The following is a 20,710-nucleotide window of genomic DNA, read 5'->3' as shown; positions in this document are numbered from 1 at the left end:
ATGTTGGTTACACACATCCTACCTCAGGCCTGGCCCTCCTAGGCAGTGTTTCATTTCTTTCTTTCTTTTTTTTAAATTAAATCTTTATTGTTCAGATTATTACATTCGTTCCTCTTTTTTCCCCCCATAACTCCCCTCCTTCCAGCTCCCACCCCACCCTCCGCCCTCACTCCCCACCCACTGTGTTCATCCATAGGTGCACGATTTTTGTCCAGTCTCTTCTCGCATCTCCCACACCCTTTTCCCCCCCAAGAATAGTCAGTCCATTCCTTTTCTATGTCCCTGATTCTATTATAATCACCAGTTCATTCTGTACATCAGGTTATTTATTCACTTGATTCTTAGATTCATTTGTTGATAGATGCATATTTGTTGTTCATAGTTTGTATCTTTACCTTTTTCTTCTTCTTCCTCTTCTTAAAGGATACCTTTCAGCTTTCATATAATACTGGTTTGGTGGTGATGAACTCCTTTAGCTTTTCCTTATCTGTGAAGCTCTTTATCTGACCTTCAATTCTGAATGAGAGCTTTGCTGGATAAAGTAATCTTGGTTGTAGGTTCTTGGTATTCATCACTTTGAATATTTCTTGCCACTCCCTTCTGGCCTGCAAAGCTTCTGTTGAGAAATCAGCTGACAGTCATATGGGTATTCCCTTGTAAGTAACTGAGTTTCTTTCTCTTGCTGCTTTTAAGATTCTCTGTCTTTTGCTCTTGGCATTTTAATTATGATGTGTCTTGGTGTGGTCCTCTTTGGATTCCTTTTGTTTGGGGTTCTCTGCGCTTCCTGGACTTGGAAGTCCATTTCTTTCACCAGGTGGGGGAAGTTTTCTGTCATTATTTCTTCAAATATGTTTTCAATATCTTGCTCTCTCTCATCTTCTGGTACCCCTATAATTCTGATGTTGGTACGTTTGAAGCTGTCCCAGAGGCTCCTTACACTATCTTCATATTTTTGGGTTCTTTTTTCAATTTGCTTTTCTGGTTGGGTGTTTCTCGCTTCTTTGCATTTCAAATCTTTGACTTAATTCTTGCGCTCCTCTGGTTTGCTGTTGGGAGTCTGTATAATATTCTTTATTTCAGTCAGTGTATGCTTACTTTCTAGATGGTCCTTTATCACACCATTGAGGGTCTCATTAGATTTCCTGTACATCTCATCAAGTTTATCGACAGACTCTAGAAGCCTCTTGAGAGACCTCAAAAGTGTGGTTCTAAACTCAATATCCTCCCTTGATAGTTTTGTCCTGTTTCTTTGTCTCCGCATTTTTTACGCTTTCTTGGTACACCCCCTAGTGGTCTTTGTGCACAGTCTTGTTGTAGTTAAGCCTTGATTGTTATAGTTAATACTAGAGGGATTTGCCTCCAGGCTGACTGGCTGTGATAATCAGCTGTGTTTGCAGTGGAAGAACTTGTGTCCTCTAGGGAGGTGCTAATCTAGCCTTTGCCTGAGGCTATCTGGCAAATGCCTCTTTGCCGGGCTTGGGCGGGGCGGGTCCCACGGGATCAACAGGGCGGAGGAGGGAGCAGTTATGGCTGCTCTCAGTCCATCCCCAGGGGCTCTGCCTCTCTGTCCCAGCAACCGCTGCAAACCTCGGAGGGACCGTAGCCAGACAGTCCTGCTTCTCCCGTTTGAGTCTGGGTCCCTAGAGACTCACCCAGATCTGGAGCTCTGAGTCTGAGGCTCCCTCCGGATTGAAACAGACAACCGCACCCTCAGCCACCAGCCCACGCCGCACGCACTCTGCACCTTAGTATTTTACTTTAGCACTGCGCCTCCTCTGAATCTCGGTTCCTCCTAGTTGTAGAACTTCCATTCAGCCAGCCTTCCTGTGGTTCTGGATGATGTCCGTTCCGTCTTTTAGTTGTACTTTTGAAGTGGTTGTTCGAGGCAGCAAACTCCGGTGTTTACCTATGCCGCCATCTTGGTTTCTTCTCAGTGTTTCATTTCTGAGAGTCACAGAATCTCAGCTCAAATGCCCAGCCTTACACCGCATGGGCAAACTGAGGCACAGCAAGGTGGTAGGCCTGGACTGGACCCTCCATACCACTGTTCCCCCTCATCCCACAGGGGCCCCAATCTCATTTCTACTCTCTTCCTCCCTGGACTAGGGACAGCCCGATGGCCTCATTTCACCTTTATCACCTCTGTGAAAGCCCTTATCCAAATATACTCACCCTGAAGTCCTAGGGGCTGGGCTCCAACATGTGAATTGAAGGGATGGGGGCACAACATAGCCATAACAGTCTCCCTGGATTCTGGCTGTCTCCTCAATCTAGGACTCCATCTGGACCCCCTGCCTGTGCTACGCGTGGGGAACCCAGGATCACTGCACTCTTCACCCTCCGGGGTCACTGTCCTGTGCTGCCTGCTGTCCAACATCCGAAACCTCTCCATAAACTTTGTCTAGTTTCTCTGTTGTTTGAGAGGTAGGGTAAATCTTGTCCCTATTACTTAATCTTGGCTGGAGCAGAAGTCTCCCCAGTGCAGACAGTTAGCCTGCTTCCACACCCGCTTTCCCACCTCGTCCTCCTGCCAGCCAGGCTTGTCCCCAGGGCTGTGCCTGGGGAACCCACTCTCCTTTTGGTAGTAGCTCTCCACTTTGCCAAATCAGTGGTCTGTGTTCTTCCTTTCAAAAATCTGTTGTAATCTCTCCTCAACTTCTCCAGGTCACTGTGTCCCATAGACCTTAAATATTATTCATTTATTATCATTTTAAAAAGGTCTTGGGAGGAAGAAATCAATGTGTGGGCTCAGCAGTCACCTTTAGCCAGCAATTGTCTCATGTCTTTAGACAGTTAAATTGTCCTGGAAATGTTATTTGAAAATGGATCCCCTCTGGAGGACATTTATACTGCTTATAATTTTGTACTATTACAAATAATGCTTTGATAATTATCCCTGTCTACAGTGTTTGTGCCTCTCTGTTACTTTTCTAGCATAAAAGCCTAGAGACTGGGTCAAAGTTTTGATGTGGTTAGTGAGCTCTATTGCCAGATAGCCTACAAAAATGTGCATTTTACCCTGCCCTATGCTGAGGAAGGGCTTTCTCACTGTACAGGCACTCTCCTGTATTTTATTTTCATTATTTTATTTTCAAGTCCCTTTAATCCCTCTGAAAATTGTTTATGGCAAAGCCAGGCTTGTGTGACTTTTTCAAATAGTTAATTTATTCTCTTTAAAACCAGTTTTCAGTCAACATATCCCTGCTGCACATTTAAACGTCCACCCACCTCACAGTGGCCACAGGACTGGACTGGCACTTGGGAGGGACACAGACATAGATAGGACCAACTTGTGGTCTGGTCCAGGAGGATGCCTGTTGGGTCCTGCTGGCCCAGCTGTGACACCAGCAGCCTCCCTCACTGACAGAAGAGCACCTCACCTGGCGCCCAGCATCTCAGGAAATTCTTCCCACCATAGGTCAAGTTGGAGCAGAGACAGACTGCCTGAAGAGCTGCTACCTTTGTGATTAAGACCTGACTGCACACAGGCAGGAGGGAATGGAGGTAAATCAGGTGTTCTTGCAGGGGGTGCTGCTGCTCTCTGCCCTGTAGTCAGCACACCCTGGCCAGTTGGAAGGTCCAGAAGGTACAGTGGACCACGTGGCCTGGCACCTACATCTCAGGGATCCAGGCTGCTGAGTATGCAGGACGAAGTCATAGAAAGACAGGTCCAACCTGGCGGGCGGTGATTCAGGCTCCCACAGGTGAAGGCTCCTCAGCATCCTTGTCTCTCTGCTGCTGGCATCTGGACCCCTACTGAGCTGACAACCTTGCCTCCCTGGCCTCAGAGGAACCTGCTAACATTGAAGTTGCTCCTGGGTCAGGGCCAATCCCAGGGAACATGCTGGCCACTGGGGAGGCTTGGCATGGCCTCCGCATCCACATCCCCTCTTATGAGCTGGCAAACCCCAGGAGTAGGGGCACCTGCCTGAACATGGTGGTCTCAGTGTCAGAGCTCCACAGGCCAGAGAGGAAAGGGAAGAGCCTGAACGCCATGAGTCTTCAGCCACTGAACTCCAGCCATGAGGAGTGGCCTTTAGGGGCAGGAGCCAGGCCTTGATCATGGCATGTGTCAATCCAGCCCCTAAGTGGGACTAGTGCCTCTTTCACTTATGCTCTAGGTGGGAACAGTCATTCAGTCTGAGCACCTGTCCACTTTTTCTGCTGGGTCTGTGGTGGGCACGGATCAGTGCTCACTGACTGGGACCATGTGCTAGGGGCACTGTCTCTACCAGTGGTGGATAAACCAAGGAAGAAGAGCCTATTCAGATTTCTGGTTTGGAGTAGATTATTCATACAAAATCTTTTCTCAAACCAGATGTTAGTGTCAAATTAGGGGATAGACTATTTATGATTTAATTAAAAAACAAAAATTTGAAAATGTATTTTTTAATTTCCTTTGAGACCCATAGGTTATGTGTTGTAGCCCTGGCTAGGTAGCTCAGTTGGTTAGAGCGTCATCCTGATATGCCAAGGTTGTGAGTTTGATCCCCGGTCAGGGCATATACAAGAATCAACCAATGAATGCATAAACAAGTGAAATGGCAAATCAATGTTTCTCTCTCTGTCTAAAATCAATTTAAAAAGAAAGTGTGTTGTTTAGCTTAAGTGTTTGGAAAATTTCCAGGTGCTTTTCTGGCACTTATTTCTAGTTTGATTCCACTGTGGTCAGAGAATACACCCAAATGATTTCATTCCTTTTACATTTGCTCAGATTGGTCTATGTTGCACAGCCATTTGAAAAGAAGGCACATTCTGATGCTGTTGTATGGGTGTTGATCAGACTTCTTCAGTTGTTGAATTCCCTGATGCCCTTGTTGATTTTCTATCTGGTAATTCTTCCCACTGCTGACTGAGGGGCATCAATGTACCCGATAATTGTGGGTTTGTCTACATCTCCTTTCAGCTCTAACAGTTTTTGCTTCATGGATATCGAGGCTCTGTTGTTTGATGTGCACAAACTTGGAAATTATAATGAAAATACAACATATCAAATATGTGGGATGTAGCTAAAGCAGTGAGAGGAAGTTTATAGCCCCGAATGCTTACATCAGACAGGGGACAGTTCTCAAGTCAATATTCTAAGTTCCTGTCTTAAGAGACTAGAAAGAGAGGAGCAAAATAAAACCAAAGCAAGAAGGAAGGAAGTAATAAGAGGAAAACAATAGAGAAATCAGTAAAACAAAAAGCTGGATCTTCAAAAAAATCAATAATGTTTACAAACCTCTAGTAAGACTGAAGAAGATAAAAAGAGAGAAGACACAAGTCACCAATATCAGGATGAAATGGGGACATTACCATGATTACAAGGTAATGCTATGAACAACTTTCTGCTCATAAATACAACAACTAAGGAGAAATTGACCAATTCCTCACAAACTAGACTACCAAAACTCAACCAAGATGAAATAAACAACCTGAATAGTCCTATTATCATTTTAAAAAATTGATGTAAATAAGAAACATACTCATACTAGTAGATGCAGAGAACAAACTAATAGTTGCCATATGGGAATGGGTGGGGGGACTAGGTAAAAAGGTGAAGGGAGTAAGAAGTATAATTGGCAATTACAACATAGTCACAGGAACATAAAGTACATCATAGGGAACATCTATATATGTAAACTAGAGGCCAGGTGCATGAAAATTCATGCACTGGAGTGGGGGGTCCCTCAGCCCGGCCTGCCCCCTCTCATAGTCCAGGAGCCCTCAGGGCAGGAAGTGACCCGGTGATCAGGGGAAGGTGACGCCCCCATCACACCTCTGCTGCTGCCACTGCCAGCAGTGCAAGCCTTGGCTGGCCCTGGTTATCTGAGCTTCAGGCGGCCCTGGGCAGCTGGGAAGCCACCATCTGAGGCTTGCCTGTGCCTTGGGCTGGCCCTGAGTGGCTGGGAGGCTGAGGGGACTGGGTGCTGCCATCTTGTGGCTGTGGGTGCTGCCATCTTTGAGGGCGGGGCAGTCAATTAGCATATTCCCTCCTTGTTGGCTATGGGCGCCGCCATCTTTGCAATGGTGTGAGGGTCAATTAGCATATTCCCTCTTTATTAGATAGGAAGCCTAAGCAACAGAACAGCTGAATGACCGGAACTACTGGAATGACTGAAACGACCGAAATGACTGGTCGCTATGATGCACACTGACCACCAGGGGGTAGATGCTCAATGCAGGAGCTGCCCCCTGGTGGTCAGTGTGCTCCCACAGTGGGAGCACCACTCAGCTGACAGACCTGTCCTGGCGGCCCACTGGCCTGGCGGTAGCCACTCCCTCAGTAGTCCTGCAGGTCCAATTTCTAGAGAATGGGCCAGGCATCGATGGACCAGAGTCACCAGCATGATCCCGACAGCGCTGCTGGCCTCCTGGAAGTCAGCTTCCTGTACCGTGGCTGCTTCCCCACCCTAGTCACTCCACGAGGGAGAAAGGATATAAAAGTGGCTGCCAGGTAGCTCCTGACAACTGGTGTGAATATCAGTGGGACGGATCTGGGTCACGGGCTGGCAAGGGGGTCCCACTGCCTGCCCAGAGGGCTGATCACATCTCAGCAACCCCTCCCCCTTGGGACCCCACCTGTGCACGAATTCATGCACCGGGCCTCTAGTAGTCAATAATATTGCAATAACTTTGTATGGTGCCAGATGGGTACTAGACTTATCAAGAGGATCACTTCATAAGTTATATATATGTCTAACCCCTATGTTGTACACATGAAACTAATATAATATTGAATGTCAACTGCAATTGAAGGAAAAAAAAAAGAAGCACCCAAAAAAGAAATCTCCATGATCACATAGATTCACTGGAGTCCTCTAGCAAACATTTAAAGAAGAAATAATACCAATTTTATACAATTCCTTCTAAGAAACAGAGGAGATGGGAATAGTTCACAACTCATTTTAGAAAGCTAGTATTACCCTGCCTGACACCCAAACCAGGCAGATAGTACCAAAAAGAGAAACCTACAGACTAATATCCCTTATGAACAAAGAAGCAAAAATCTGCAACAAAATATTAGGAAATTGAATCTAGCAATATATGAAAAGAATTATACACCATGACCAAGTGGGATTCATTCTATGTATGCAAGTCTGAGTCAACATTTAAAGTCAATCAATGTAATTCATCATACCAACAAGCTAAAGAAAAAAACACCCATATGATTGTATCAATGCATAAAAAGCATTTGGAAAAATGCCAACACCCACTCATGACAAAACTCTTAGCAAATAAGAATAGAGGGGAAATACCTCTACTAACCTATAGCTCATTTCATACATAGTGGAGAAAGATGAATGCTTTCTTCTTAAGAATGAGAACAAGGCAGGGATGTCTGCTCTCACCACAACTATTAAACACTGTGCTGGAAGTCCTAGTAGTGGAATAGGACAGAAAAAAGAATAAAAATCATACACATAGGTAAGGAAGAAAAAACTGTTCCTATTGACAGATGACATGAATATCTACATAGAAAATCCTCCCCCCGCAAACCTTCTAGAACTAAGTGAGTGCTGTAAGGTTGCAGGATACAAGGACAATGCACAAAACTCAAACACATTTCCAGATACTCACAGTGAGTATGTGGGAACTGGGGTGCAACACACAGCACTGTTTATAATCACTCCAAAGAAAACAAAAGTTACAAACTGAACACAACGTGTCTAATATCTGCTTGCTGAGATTACAACATGCTGACAGAAAAAGTCAAAGATGATCTAACTAAATAAAAACACATTCTGTGTTTGTGGACTGGAGGACTCCATTCTCCCCACATTGGTCTCCAGGTATAGCATGATTCCTATCACAATCCCAGCAAAGCTTCTTGTTGGCACAGACAAGCTTATTCTAAAATTTATATGGTAAGGTGCAGGCCCTGGAACAGATAAACAGTCTTGAAAAACAGGTAGAAGAATCACTCTACCCAACATTAAGGCTGCTTTACACCTACAGTAATCAAGACAGTGTGGTATCAGAGGCTTAAAAACGACAGTGGAGTAAGTGGAAGCTATACTGACACTCTTATGGACCAAACGAAATAAAACTAAAATATAGAAACACCACCCTGAAAAATCAACTGAAGACTAGCTGGAGAGAACCCTGATAACTAAGGACAAAAAGTGGAGACTGCATAGAGACTGGCAGGAAATGCAGAGATGCGAAAGGGCTGTCTGGGTCCCACAGACAACAGCTGAAGGTCTGGAGGGATATCTCAGCTATAGGGGGTTCCCACCGAAAACTCGGGGGTTTAAACCCCAAGCTGAGCTCCCTGTTCCAGAGAACCAGACTGGTAAAGGTGCCCACATAACACCTGGCTGTGAAAAGCAGAGTTGCTGTCTGCCAGCCAGAGACAGTGAAAATGTAGGAACCATCTTAAAGGGCCAACACACAAAATTTTGTGTGCAGCCACTCACCTTGGGCTCTGGCAGAGGGAGGGCAGTGTGGATTGGAGATGTGTGAGAAGAGTCCAGAGTTGGGGGCTTGGGGGTTGGAGCTTAGAGGGCAGCCACCCTGTTTTCTGTGCTGAGTCATTCACTCATGCTGCAGAGGACAGCTTTCTCCATGGACCTTTGCTATCAGGCGATTTTCCCCCTGGGGGAAGGCAGTTGCTGAATCCTGTGGGAAGACCTCTTGCTCGATCCTGTGGTTGATAGTCTGAGACTAATCAAGTCTGAATGGGTCAGAGGTGGGTCTCTGGAGGCTTTGAGTATTTGCCTGATCTCCTTCTGGGCCCAGGGTTAGGAAAGGCAGATCCTGGTGCACGTCTTGGTCTTTCCCAAAGACAAGCAGCCCCAGCAGAGGGAACCCCAAGCTGTGAATTGCTGATGGTTCCAAACAGGGTACTCAGGGCCAGTCAGAAACAGCATCTGACATAATCCTGCACTAGAGATTGGGAGTCGTAGCAGATCCACCTAATACATAGACACAAACCCAAACAGGCAATCCTAATGGGGAGATAAAAAACAAAAAACAACAACCGCCAAATGAATGAACAAGAGAATTCTCCAGAAGAGGAGCTAAACAAAATGGAGATAAGAAATTTATCAGATATAGAGTCAAGAATAATGATGGCATGCCAAGACCGGTTTGGCTCAGTGGATGGAGTGTCGGCCTGCGGACTGAAGGGTCCCAGGTTCGATTCCGGTCGAGGGCATGTACCTTGGTTGTGGGCACATCCCCGGTGGGAGGTGTGCAGGAGGTAGCTGGTCGATGTTTCTCTCTCATCGATGTTTCTGACTCTCTATCTCTCTCCCTTCCTCTCTGTAAAAGATCAATAAAAATATATTAAAAAAAAAAAAGAATAATGATGGCAAAGATGCTCCACATCATGAGAAAAGATACAGTAACTATGAAAAAAGACCAGTCAGAAATAAAGAAGGACATAGCACTAATAACACAGTGGAAGGAATAAACAGCAGATTAGGGGAAGCTGAGGATTGGATTGGTGAATTAGAAGACAGGGTAGAAAACTCCTGTTTTTCAATTGTTTTTTCTTTTTGGTTCTCTGATTGTGTGATTTGACAGCTTAAAGGAGCTGTGGGACAACATGAAATGTAACAATATTCATATAATAGGAATGCCAGAAGGAGAAGAAAGCAAGCAAGGGATAATGTGTTTGAGGAAATAATGGCAGAAAACTTCCCCAACCTGGTGAAGGGAAAAGTCACACAAATTCAGGAGGCACAGAGAGGCCCAAGCAAGAAGAACCCAAACAAGGCCATGCCCAAACACATCATAACTAAAATGCCAAAAATAAAAGACAAAGAGAATCTTTAAGGCAGCAAGAGAAAAGCAATTTATCACCTACAAAAGAGCTCCCATAAGTCTGTCAGCTGATTTCTCATCAGAAACTCTACAAGTCAGAAGGGAATAGCATGAAGTACTCAAGGTAATGAATAGTAAGGATCTGAAACCAAGATTACTATATTTAGCAAGCTATCTGGTAAACATATATGCACTCAATATAGGAGCACCTAAATACATTAAAAAAACACCAAACTTCTAGAGGACTTTAAGGAAGAGATCGACAGCAATATAGTTAGATTGGGGACTTTAACACCCACTGACTTCACTGGATAGATATTCCAGACAAAAAATTAATAAGGAAACAGTGACTCTAAATGACACACTGGATCAGATGGATTTAATTCACATTTATAGACCATTTCACCCCAAAGCTGCAGAATATACATTTTTCTCAAGTGCACATGGGTCATTTTCAAAGATAGACCACATGTTAGGACACAAAACAAGTCTCTACAAGTTCAAGAGGACTGAAATCATATCAAGCATCTTCTAAGATCACAATGGAATGAAATTAGAAATCAACTATAGCAGCGGTTCTCAAGCTGTGGGTCGCGACCCCTTTGGAGGTCGAATGACCCTTTCACAGGGGTTGCCTAAGACCATCGGAAAATACATATATAACTACATATTGTTTTTGTGATTAATCACTATGCTTTAATTTTTTTTAATCTTTATTGTTCAGATTACATTTGTTCCTCTTTCCCCCCCCCATAACTCCCCTCCTCCCAGTTCCCGCCCAACCCTCCGCCCTCACTCCCCACCCACTGTCCTCATCCATAGGTGCACGATTTTTGTCCAGTCTCTTCCCGCATCTCCCATTCCCTTTCCCCCCCCCAAGAATAGTCTGTCCATTCCCTTTCTATGTCCCTGATTCATTATAATCACCAGTTCATTCTGTACATCAGATTATTTATTCACTTGATTCTTAGATTCACTTGTTGATAGATGCATGTTTGTTGTTCACAATTTGTATCTTTACCTTTTTCTTCTTCTTCTTCTTAAAGGATACCTTTCAGCATTTCGTATAATACTGGTTTAGTGGTGATGAATTCCTTTAGCTTTTCCTTATCTGTGAAGCTCTTTATCTGACCTTCAATTCTGAATGATAGCTTTGCTGGATAAAGTAATCTTGGTTGTAGGTTCTTGGTATTCATCACTTTGAATATTTCTTGCCACTCCATTCTGGCCTGCAAAGTTTCTGTTGAGAAATCAGCTGACAGTCGTATGGGTATTCCCTTGTAAGTAACTGAGTTTCTTTCTCTTGCTGCTTTTAAGATTTTCTCTTTGTCTTTTGCTCTTGGCATTTTAATGATGATGTGTCTTGGTGTGGTCCTCTTTGGATTCCTTTTGTTTGGGGTTCTCTGCGCTTCCTGGACCTGTAAGTCTATTTCTTTCACCAGGTGGGGGAAGTTTTCTGTCATTATTTCTTCAAATAGGTTTTCAATATCTTGCTGTCTCTCATCTTCTGGTACCCCTATAATTCTGATGTTGGTACGTTTGAAGCTGTCCCAGAGGCTCCTTACACTATCTTCGTATTTTTGGGTTCTTTTTTCATTTTGCTTTTCTGGTTGGGTGTTTCTCGCTTCTTCGCATTTCAAATCTTTGACTTGATTCTTGCCCTCCTCTGGTCTGCTGTTGGGAGTCTGTATAATATTCTTTATTTCAGTCAGTGTATGCTTACTTTCTAGATGGTCCTTTATCACACCATTGAGGGTCTCATTAGATTTCCTGTACATCTCATCAAGTTTATCGACAGACTCTAGAAGCCTCTTGAGAGACCTCAAAAGTGTGGTTCTGAACTCAATATCCTCTCTTGATAGTTTTGTCCTGTTTCTTTGTCTCCGCATTTTTTACGCTTTCTTGGTACACTCCCTAGTAGTCTTTGTGCGCAGTCTTGTTGTAGTTAAGCCCTGATTGTTGTAGTTAATACTAGAGGGATTTGACCACCAGGCTGACAGGCTGTGAGAATCAGCTGTGTGGAAAACTTCTGTCCTCTGGGGAGGTGCTAATCTAGCCTTTGCCTGAGGCGATCCAGCAAATGGCTCTGCGCAGGGCTTGGGCGGGGCGGGATCAACAGGGCAGATGGAGGGAGCAGTTATGGCTGCTCTCAGTCCCGGTCCTAGAGGCTCTGCTTCTCAGAACCCCGGCCGCCACTGCAAACCTCGGAGAGAAGGCTGCCCTCAGATTCTAACTGATGCCGGACAATCCCGTTTCTCCCGTCTGAGTCTGAGTCCCTAGAGACTCGCCCGGATCTGGAGCCCAGAGTCTGAGACTCCCTCGTGATTGAAAACGACAACCGCGCCCTCAGCCACCAGCCCACTTTGCGCGCGCACCTCGGTACCTTTATATTTTCCACACTGCGCCTCTTCTGAGCTTCGGTATGCTGTTCTCTTTCCTTCTAGTTGAAGAGTCTCTCCTCAGCCAGCTTTCCTGTGGTTCTGGGTGATGTCTGTTCCGTCTTTTAGTTGTATTTTTGAAGTGGTTGTTTGCGGCAGCAGTCTCCGGTGTTTACCTATGCCGCCATCTTGGTTATCCAGACTATGCTTTAATTATGTTCAATTTGTAACAATGAAATTGGGGGTCACCACAACAGGAGGAACTGTATTAAAGCGTTGCGGCATTAGGAAGGTTGAGAACCACTGAACTATAGTAAAACCAGTAAAAAACATTCAAACACATAGAGGCTAAATAGCATGTTATTAAACAACTAGAGGCCTGGTGCATGAAATTCAGGGTCCCTTAGCCTGGCCTGCACCCTCTCACAATCCGGGACCACTGGCTCCTAACTGCTCACCTGCCTGCCTGCCTGATCACCCCTAACCACTTGTCTGTCTGCTTGATTGCCCCTAACCGCTTGCCTGCCTGCCTGATTACCCCTAACTACTCACCTGCCTGCCTGATCACCCCTAACTGCCTCTGCCTGCCTGCCTCATCACCCCTAACCACTCACCTGCCTGCCTGATCACCCCTAACTGCTCACCTGCCTGCCTGATCACCCCTAACCACTCAGCCTGCCTGCCTGATTGCCCCAAACTGTTCTCCTGCCTGTCTGATCGCCCCTAACTGCCTCTGCCTCAGCCCCCGCCGCAGTAGCTTCAACCAGAATGACGTCCGGAAGGTCGTTCGGCTGTCCAGTCTAATTAGCATACTATGCTTTTATTATTATAGACAAATGGGTTGCCAATGAAATCTAGAAAGAAATAAACAACTTCCTGAAAACAAATGACAGTGAACACACCCAAGATCTCTGGGACACAGTAAGAGCAGTCCTGAGAGGGAAGTTCATAGCACTACAGGACTATCTCAAAAAAGCTAGAAAAATTAATAATAAACTATCTAACCATACAACTTAAAGAATTAGAAAGAGAACAACAAGAAAAGCCCAGAGTAAGTATAAGGAGGGAAATAATAAAGATGAGAGCAGAAATAAATGACATAGAGACTAAAAAAACAATACAAAAGATCAATGAAACCAAGAGCTGGTTCTTTGAAAAGATAAACAAGATCGATTAACTGTTAGCCAGACTCATCAAGAAACCAAGAGAGAGGTCCCAAATTAATAAAATCAGAAATGATGCCTGGCCAGAGTGGTTCAGTGATTGAGCATCAACCTATGAACCAGGAGATCAGGGTTCGATTCTCAGTTGGGGCATATGGCTGGGTTGTAGGCTTGATCCCCAGCATGGGGCATGCAGGAGGCAGCTGATCAATTATTCTGTTTTATCATTGATATCTCTCTCTCTCTCTCTCTTTCTCTCGCTTTCTCCTTTCTTCTCTGGAAACAATAAAAATATATATAAAAAAATCAGAAACGAAAATGGAGAAGTAACCTCTGACACTACAGAAATACATAGGATTGTTAAGAAAATACTATGAACAACTATATGCCTACAAACTGGACAATGTGGATGATATGGAAAAATTCCTAGAAAAATATAATCTCCCAAAACTGAATCAAGAAGAATAAAAAAACCTGAATAGGCCAATAACAATTGATGAATAGAAGCAGTCATCAAAAAACTCCCAGCAAACAAAAGCCCTGATCCAGATGGCTTCAGAGCGGAGCTTTACCAAACTTTCAAAGAAGAACTAACAGCTATATCCTCAAACTATTCCAAAAATTCCAAGAGGAAGGAACACCTCCAAGCCCTTTTTATGAGGCCAGCATTATCCTAATTCCAAAACCAGAGAAATAGGCCAATATCCCTGATGAACATAGATGCTAAAATCTTAAATAAAATATTAGCAAATTGGATCCAGCAATATGTTAAAAAGATTATACACCATGACCAAGTGGGATTTACTCTAGGGATACAAGACTGGTCCAAGATTCACAAATCAATAAACGTGATCCATCACAACAACCTGAAATAGAAAGATCTCATGATCATATCAATAGATACAGAAAAAGCATTCGACAAAATACAACACCAATTTTTGATAAAAACTCTCAGCAAAGGGGGAATAGAGGGATCATATCTCAGCATAATAAAGGGCATATGTGACAAACCTACAGCCAACATCATATCCAATGGGCAAAAACTAAAACCATTTCCCCTAAGAACAGGAACAAGACAGGGATGTTCACTTTCACTGCTCTTATTCAACATAGTCCTGGAATTCCTAGCCACAGAAATAAGACAAGAAGAAGAAATAAAAGCATTCAAATTGGAAAGGAGGAAGTAAAACTCTCATTATTTGCAGATGACATGATATTGTACACAGAAAACTCTAAAGGCTCCACCAAAACATTACTAGATTTAATAAATGAATTTGGCAATGTAGCAGGATAATAATGAATTCTCAGAAAGAGACACTAAACAAATAATCCCATTAACCATTGCAACAAAAAAATTAAAACACTTAGGAATAGACTTAACCAAAGAGGTAAAACACTTGTACTCGAAAAACTACAGGACATTGAAAAAAGAGATAGAGGAAGATATAAACAAGTGGAAGAATATACCTTGTTCATGGATTGGTAGAATTAACATCATTAAAATGTCCATACTACCCAAAGCAATCTACAGATTCACTGCAATCTCTATTTAAATCCCAATGGCCGATTTCACAGATCTAGAACAAATATTCCAAAAATTTACATGGAACTAAAAAAGACCCCAAATAGCCTCAGCAATCTTGAGAAAGAAGAACAAAGTTGGAGGGATCACAGTACCAAATATCAAGTTATACTACAAAGCCACCGCAATCAAAACAGCCTGGTACTGGCACAAGAACTGGCATATATAGCAATGAAACAGAACAGAGAGCTCAGAAATTGACCCAAGCCATTATGCTCAATTAATATTTGACAAAGGAGGCAAGAACATACAATGGAATCAAGACAGTCTCTTTCATAAATGGTGCTGGGATAATTGGACAGATGCTTGCAAAGAAGTGAAATCAGACCACCAACTTACACCATACACTAGAATTAACTAAAAATGGATAAAAGACTTAAATGTAAGTCGTGAAACCACAAAAATCATAGAAGAAACCATAGGCAGCAAAATATCAGACATCTCTCGTAGCAATATATTTATGGATACATCTCCTAGGGTGAAGGAAACTAAGGAGAAAATAAACAAATGGGGCTACATCAAAATAAAAAGTGCCTGCACAGCAAAAGAAACCATTTAATAAAATGAAAATGGAGCTCACTGTATGGGAGAACATATTTGGCAATGATACATCTGATAAAGGTTTAATAACCAAAATATATAAGGAACTCATACAAGTTAACAAAAGAAAGACAAAGAATCCAATTAAAAAAATGGGCAAAAGACCTAAATAGACACTTCTCCAAAGTGAACATACAAAAGGCCAAGAGACATGAAAAAATGCTCAGATTCACTGATCCTCCGAGAGATGCAAATTAAAACTACAATGAGGTATCACCTTATACCCGTCAGAATGGTTACCATCAACAAATCAACAAATGACTAGTGCTGGTGAGGATGTGGAGAAAAGGGAACCCTAGTACACTGCTGGTGGGAATGCAGACTGGTGCAGCCACTGTGGAGTTTCCTCAAAAATTTAATATGGAACTGCCATTTGACCCAGTGATCCCACTTCTAGAAATATAGCCTAAGAAACCCGAAACACCAACTAGAAAGAATGTATGCACCCCTATGTTCATAGCAGCACAATTTACAAGAGCTAAGATCTGGAAACAGCCAAGTGCTCATCAGTAGATGAGTGGATAAAAAAGCTGTGATCCCTTCACACCATGGAATACTATGCAGCAATAAAAAAGAAGGATCTCTTACCCTTTGAGACAGCATGGAGGGACCTGGAGAGTATTATGCTAAGCAAAGTAAGTCAGTCAGAGAAAGACAAGTATCACAGGATCTCACTCATATGTGGAATCTAATGAAAAAAATAAACTGTTTAACCAAATGGATCCAGAGACTTGAAAGAATGGAACAGACTAGGAAAACTCAGAGGGAAGGCGGGGGCTGGTGGATGGGTGGGAAGAGATCAACCAAAGAACTTGCGTATATGTATAATTCATGGACACAGACAGTAGGATGGTGAAGGCCTTGAAAGGGGGGTGGGAGGTTGAAGAGGGGTTGTGGGCAGGCTAGAAGGTGTCATTGGGGGGAAAAAGGAAACCTATGTAATACTTTCAACAATAAATTTAATTTAAAAAAAAGACAGTGTGGGCCTGGCTTGCGTGGCTCAGTGTTTGAGTGTCAATCTATGAACCAGAAGGTCATGGTTCGATTCCCGGTCGGGGCACATGCCTGGATTGTGGGCTTGATCCCCAGTGCAGGAGACAGCAGATCAATGATTCTCTCATCAATGATGTTTCTCTCTCTCCCTCTCCCTTCCTCTCTGAAAGATATAGAAATATATTTAACAAAAAAGACAGTGTGTTGTCGCAGAGAAACACACACAGAGACGAATGGAAGGTAACAGAAGCCACAAAGAGGCCCACACAGACATCACAACTGATCTTTGACAGGCGTGCAAAAGCACTTCAGAGGAGAAAGGACCCCTTTCCACGAATGGTGCTGAAGCAACTGGCCAAAAAAATGAACCTTGATCTAAACCTCACAGTTTAGAAAAAAATTGACTTGAAATGGGTCATGGACTTAAATGTAAACCATAAAAACATAAAACTTGTATTTTAAAAAGGACAAATCTTTAGAATCTTAGGCTAGGCAAAGAGTTTAGACATCACCAATGGAAAAAAAACCACCATTGATAAACCTCATCAATATGAAAAAGTTTTGCTCTACAAAAGCCCATAGGAAGGGGATGAGAAGACAAGCTACAGATTGGGAGAAAATATTTGCAAAGCAGGCATCTGACAAAAGAATCATACCTTTAATATATAAAGAAAGAACTTTCAAAACTCAATATAAAATAATCCAAGAAGAAAATGGGCAAAAGATGAGCAAGCATTTCACCAAAGAGATACAGATAGCAGATAAAGATCATTAATATTCAACATCATTAGCTGTTAGGTTAATGCACAAGTTAAAACCACAATTATATACCACTACCCCCTATCAGAATGACTAAAATAAACACAGCAACAACCCAAGTGCTGATGAGGAGGTGAGAAACTAGACCACTCACACACTACTGATGGGAGTGAATGGTCAGCCCGCCTGGAAACAGTTTGGCAGTTTCTTACAAAACTGAACATGCAACCACCTTACCTTGCTATTGCCTTCCTGGGCATTAGTCCCAGAGAAACAAAACCCATGTTCACACAAACCCTGTCCTAGTACATTAATGTTTATAGTAGTTTTGTTTGTAGTAGCTGAAACTGGATGCAACCCAGATGTCTTTTAACAGGCATATGGTTAAACAGACTATGGGACATCCATACAGTGAATTGCTTTGAAGCAATAAACAGGAACTATGGATACATTTGACAACCTGGGTGAATTTCTAGAGAATTATGCTCAATGCAAAAGCCAATCCTAGGTTACATACTGTATGATTCCAGGTATATAGCATTTTTGAACATACAAGTGATAGCAGATTAGCATGCCAGGAGGTAGGGGGAGGAGTATGAGGGATCCTGTGCTGATGGACATGTTCAGTATGACTATGGTGGTAGACATATAAACCTCCACATGTGATAAAAGTGCACAGAACTACGCATGTGCACACAGATGAGTGCATGTAGCAAGTGTCAATTTCCTGGCATATTGTTCTAAGGTTTTGCAAGATGCTACCATTGGGGGAAATGGGTGATGGGTACAAAGGTTCTCTATTTTTTACAACTGCATGCGAATCTACATTTCTCTCAAAACAATGTTTTAAAACTTTTGAAATACATTAAAAATTGCGTATCATATATCCAGTCTCCAACATGTGTTTCACAGAGGACAAGACGATATGAACAGTGTCCCATCATGAAGAATAACCTCCACATCTATCTGGCATCTGTCCCAAGAAAGGTACTATGCTGGGCACTGTCCAGAGGGCGTGTGCGTGCTGGACCAGAATGCTGGATGAGGATGCTGAACTGGATGCTAGACTACATGCTGGGCCTTTTCCTTGCCAACCTGCAGGGGGCAGCCTAGCCATGCATGGAGAGGACTATGGTGAAGGCCCTGCTGGGCTCCAATTCCCAGTCCCAGCTGTTTGAGCACCAGTGTTCTCCCCCCTCCCCAACCCGCTCAGCCACACACCACACACACATGCATGGAAGCACGCATGCTCCACAGCCCATGAGCTCATTCTGCCCAGACTGGCAGCCTGGGTGGGATCATTTCTCCTTGAGCTCTTTGTCCAGCTCAGTTTCAAATGACTCATAAGTGGCTTTCGCTGTCTCCCCCAGGGAGACCCCCTGCCTGGCCCCATAAACCTTCCCAATTAGGCAATGCTTCCTGATAAGTGGCTGTTCACCCACTCTCCCAGACCACCTGGGAGAACTGCTCCCCCTCCCAGGCAGCAGCCTGGCAACATGGCCATCCCAGCCAACTGGGAAGGTGGACCTCCTGTCCTGTCCCCTCCTCTCTCTCTGTCTCTGGCCTGAGAAAGAGGTGACTGAGAGGGCTCTGAAAGGACCATTGAGGCCTCACTATTGCACCAGATAGTGCCCTGCATATATGTTGGGTAGCTTGCCCTCGTCCAGCCTGGTGTCATGATGGCCACCCCTGACTTAGCAGGACTTTGCTGTTTGATGAGGCCTTGGCAACCTTCTGCATGGTCAGGCCCTTCCCTGTGTCAATACGCTCAGGACCTGTTGTGCTGACCCCGGCAGCTCACAGGGCTGAGGTCTCATGGACATTTGCAAACACACCGGGTCTGGTCAGCATTCATGGCTTGCTGCCTTTATGCTTTCCAACCTTGAATTGGCTCTGCTTCAGAGCGCATAGCACTTCCGGGCACCCATGTGGCCCTCTTGGGGGGGCTGTGCATGTTCTAACCCTTGTTAGGCAAGTGTGCAGGGCGGAGACAAACCCAGCCCAGCCTGGACCATTCCTTGTCTGCCTTACTCTGTGCAGGGTAGCTGTAGTTCCTGCCAACTTGTCCTCTCCTGGCCAGCTAGTCTGTGCCAGGCAGGCCTGGTGGCCACAGGGATGAAGGAAGCCTAAAGCTCAGCTTCTCTGATGTAGGGCCACGTTGCCATTGCCCAGAGCACACCATGCTGGTTGAGAGACATCTGCTCTTGGGGAAAACATTGCTCCTCATGCTGTGCCTGAGGCCAGTGAGATGATCTCTGAGGGGACTGAGCTGGGAAAGCAGGAAGCTGGGCTCAGGCATTTGTCCCAAAGCTTGCCCTGTGCCCTTCAGCAGGAGTTCTCTGGACCTCAGTTGACTATCCAGGATCAACTGAGCAGGTGCTGGCTTATCAATAGCTGTTCTCCATGAATTCACTTTCCTTCTCCAGCCTGGACAGAAGTGGAGTGGCCAGGGGAGGTGTTACAGGTGACCAGAGTTAGCATAGGTGGACTGGACTGGGTGTGGGGGAGGCAGTAGCTACAGGCACAGAGGTGGGAACCTTAAGGTACCCTCTGGAGAGGGCTGGGCTCCACAGGTGCCTTGAGGGCCACCTTCACTCCCTCCCCCCCTTCCCCCCCCCCCCCCCCCCAGTCATGGGGCAAGGCAGCCAGGCCTGATGGATGGTGGGGTTTAAGGCTTGGCTGTGTCCAAGGTCCCGATGAGGTGGGGGTAGCTGGTGGTACCATCTCCACCAGTTGCCATCTCCCCAGGTGCAGCGGCAGGGGCTGAGGCGGCCTTTCCCAGAACTCAGGTGTTCCCAATGTTGCCTGCATTGGGCGCTGCCTCCACCATGTGGCCTGGTAAAGCCTGGTTCTTCTGTAGGCCTTGTTCCACACTGAAGGGGTCTCTTGGAACCCCTCTTCTGCTGATATCTGGGGTTTCAAATGGGGTACAGTGGAGCTGCTTAGGGCTGGCTGAGCTGACAGGACCATGGTGGCCTTCCCCTTTCAGAGTCCACAGGAGGTGCTCATCTTTCCAGACCCTTGTACCAGCTGCTGCCCATGGGTCCCAGGCTGGGCCTCAGGTGGCTGCCTTGCTCACACTCACTAGGCAGCTGACAAGAACCCTGAGCTCTCAAAGAAGGGAGTTCTGTACTAGTAATGCCGGCAGTGCCTTCCAGACACACATTTACAATCTCACACTTCATTTTTCTTGGACGACATCTCAGTGCCTTTAAACATGTCATCACTCTGTGCCCCCCACGCCATGCCTCACACTTCCCGGGTGTGGGGCCAGGCCTTCAGGTGAAGGCACTGTAGGCTGTGCCCACTGTGGTGGAGAGGGCGGGGTGCCCCCAGGCCTGCAGCCTGGGTGGGCTGGAGCTCTCTCTCTTGTGCTAGCCTGTTGGTGAGGTGACCAAGTGGGCAAGGGAGAACCCCCTCCCACAGAAGGGTCTCTGGAGTGAGGAATGACAGGCTGTCACACCCATGGAGAGGCAAAGCCA

At 44.8% G+C, this 20,710-nt stretch overlaps 1 long non-coding RNA gene across 1 annotated transcript in view; it reads left to right on the top strand.

The window, feature by feature from the left end:
* Positions 1–16,454, top strand: part of LOC139011264 (uncharacterized) — a 39,000-nt gene extending 22,546 nt beyond the window's left edge. The window contains exon 3 of the long non-coding RNA XR_011471589.1: positions 13,605–16,454. This is a non-coding gene — a long non-coding RNA (uncharacterized lncRNA). The remainder of the gene's footprint in view (positions 1–13,604) is intronic.
* The last annotated feature ends 4,256 nt before the right edge of the window (positions 16,455–20,710 follow it).

Source organism: Myotis yumanensis, unplaced genomic scaffold (genome assembly GCF_028538775.1).
Source record: "Myotis yumanensis isolate MYYU_CA2020_CCGP unplaced genomic scaffold, mMyoYum1.0.hap1 SCAF_5, whole genome shotgun sequence".
Lineage (NCBI taxonomy): Eukaryota > Metazoa > Chordata > Mammalia > Chiroptera > Vespertilionidae > Myotis > Myotis yumanensis.
Note: the sequence above shows the minus strand (reverse complement) of the source record. Positions and strands in the feature narration are given on the sequence as shown.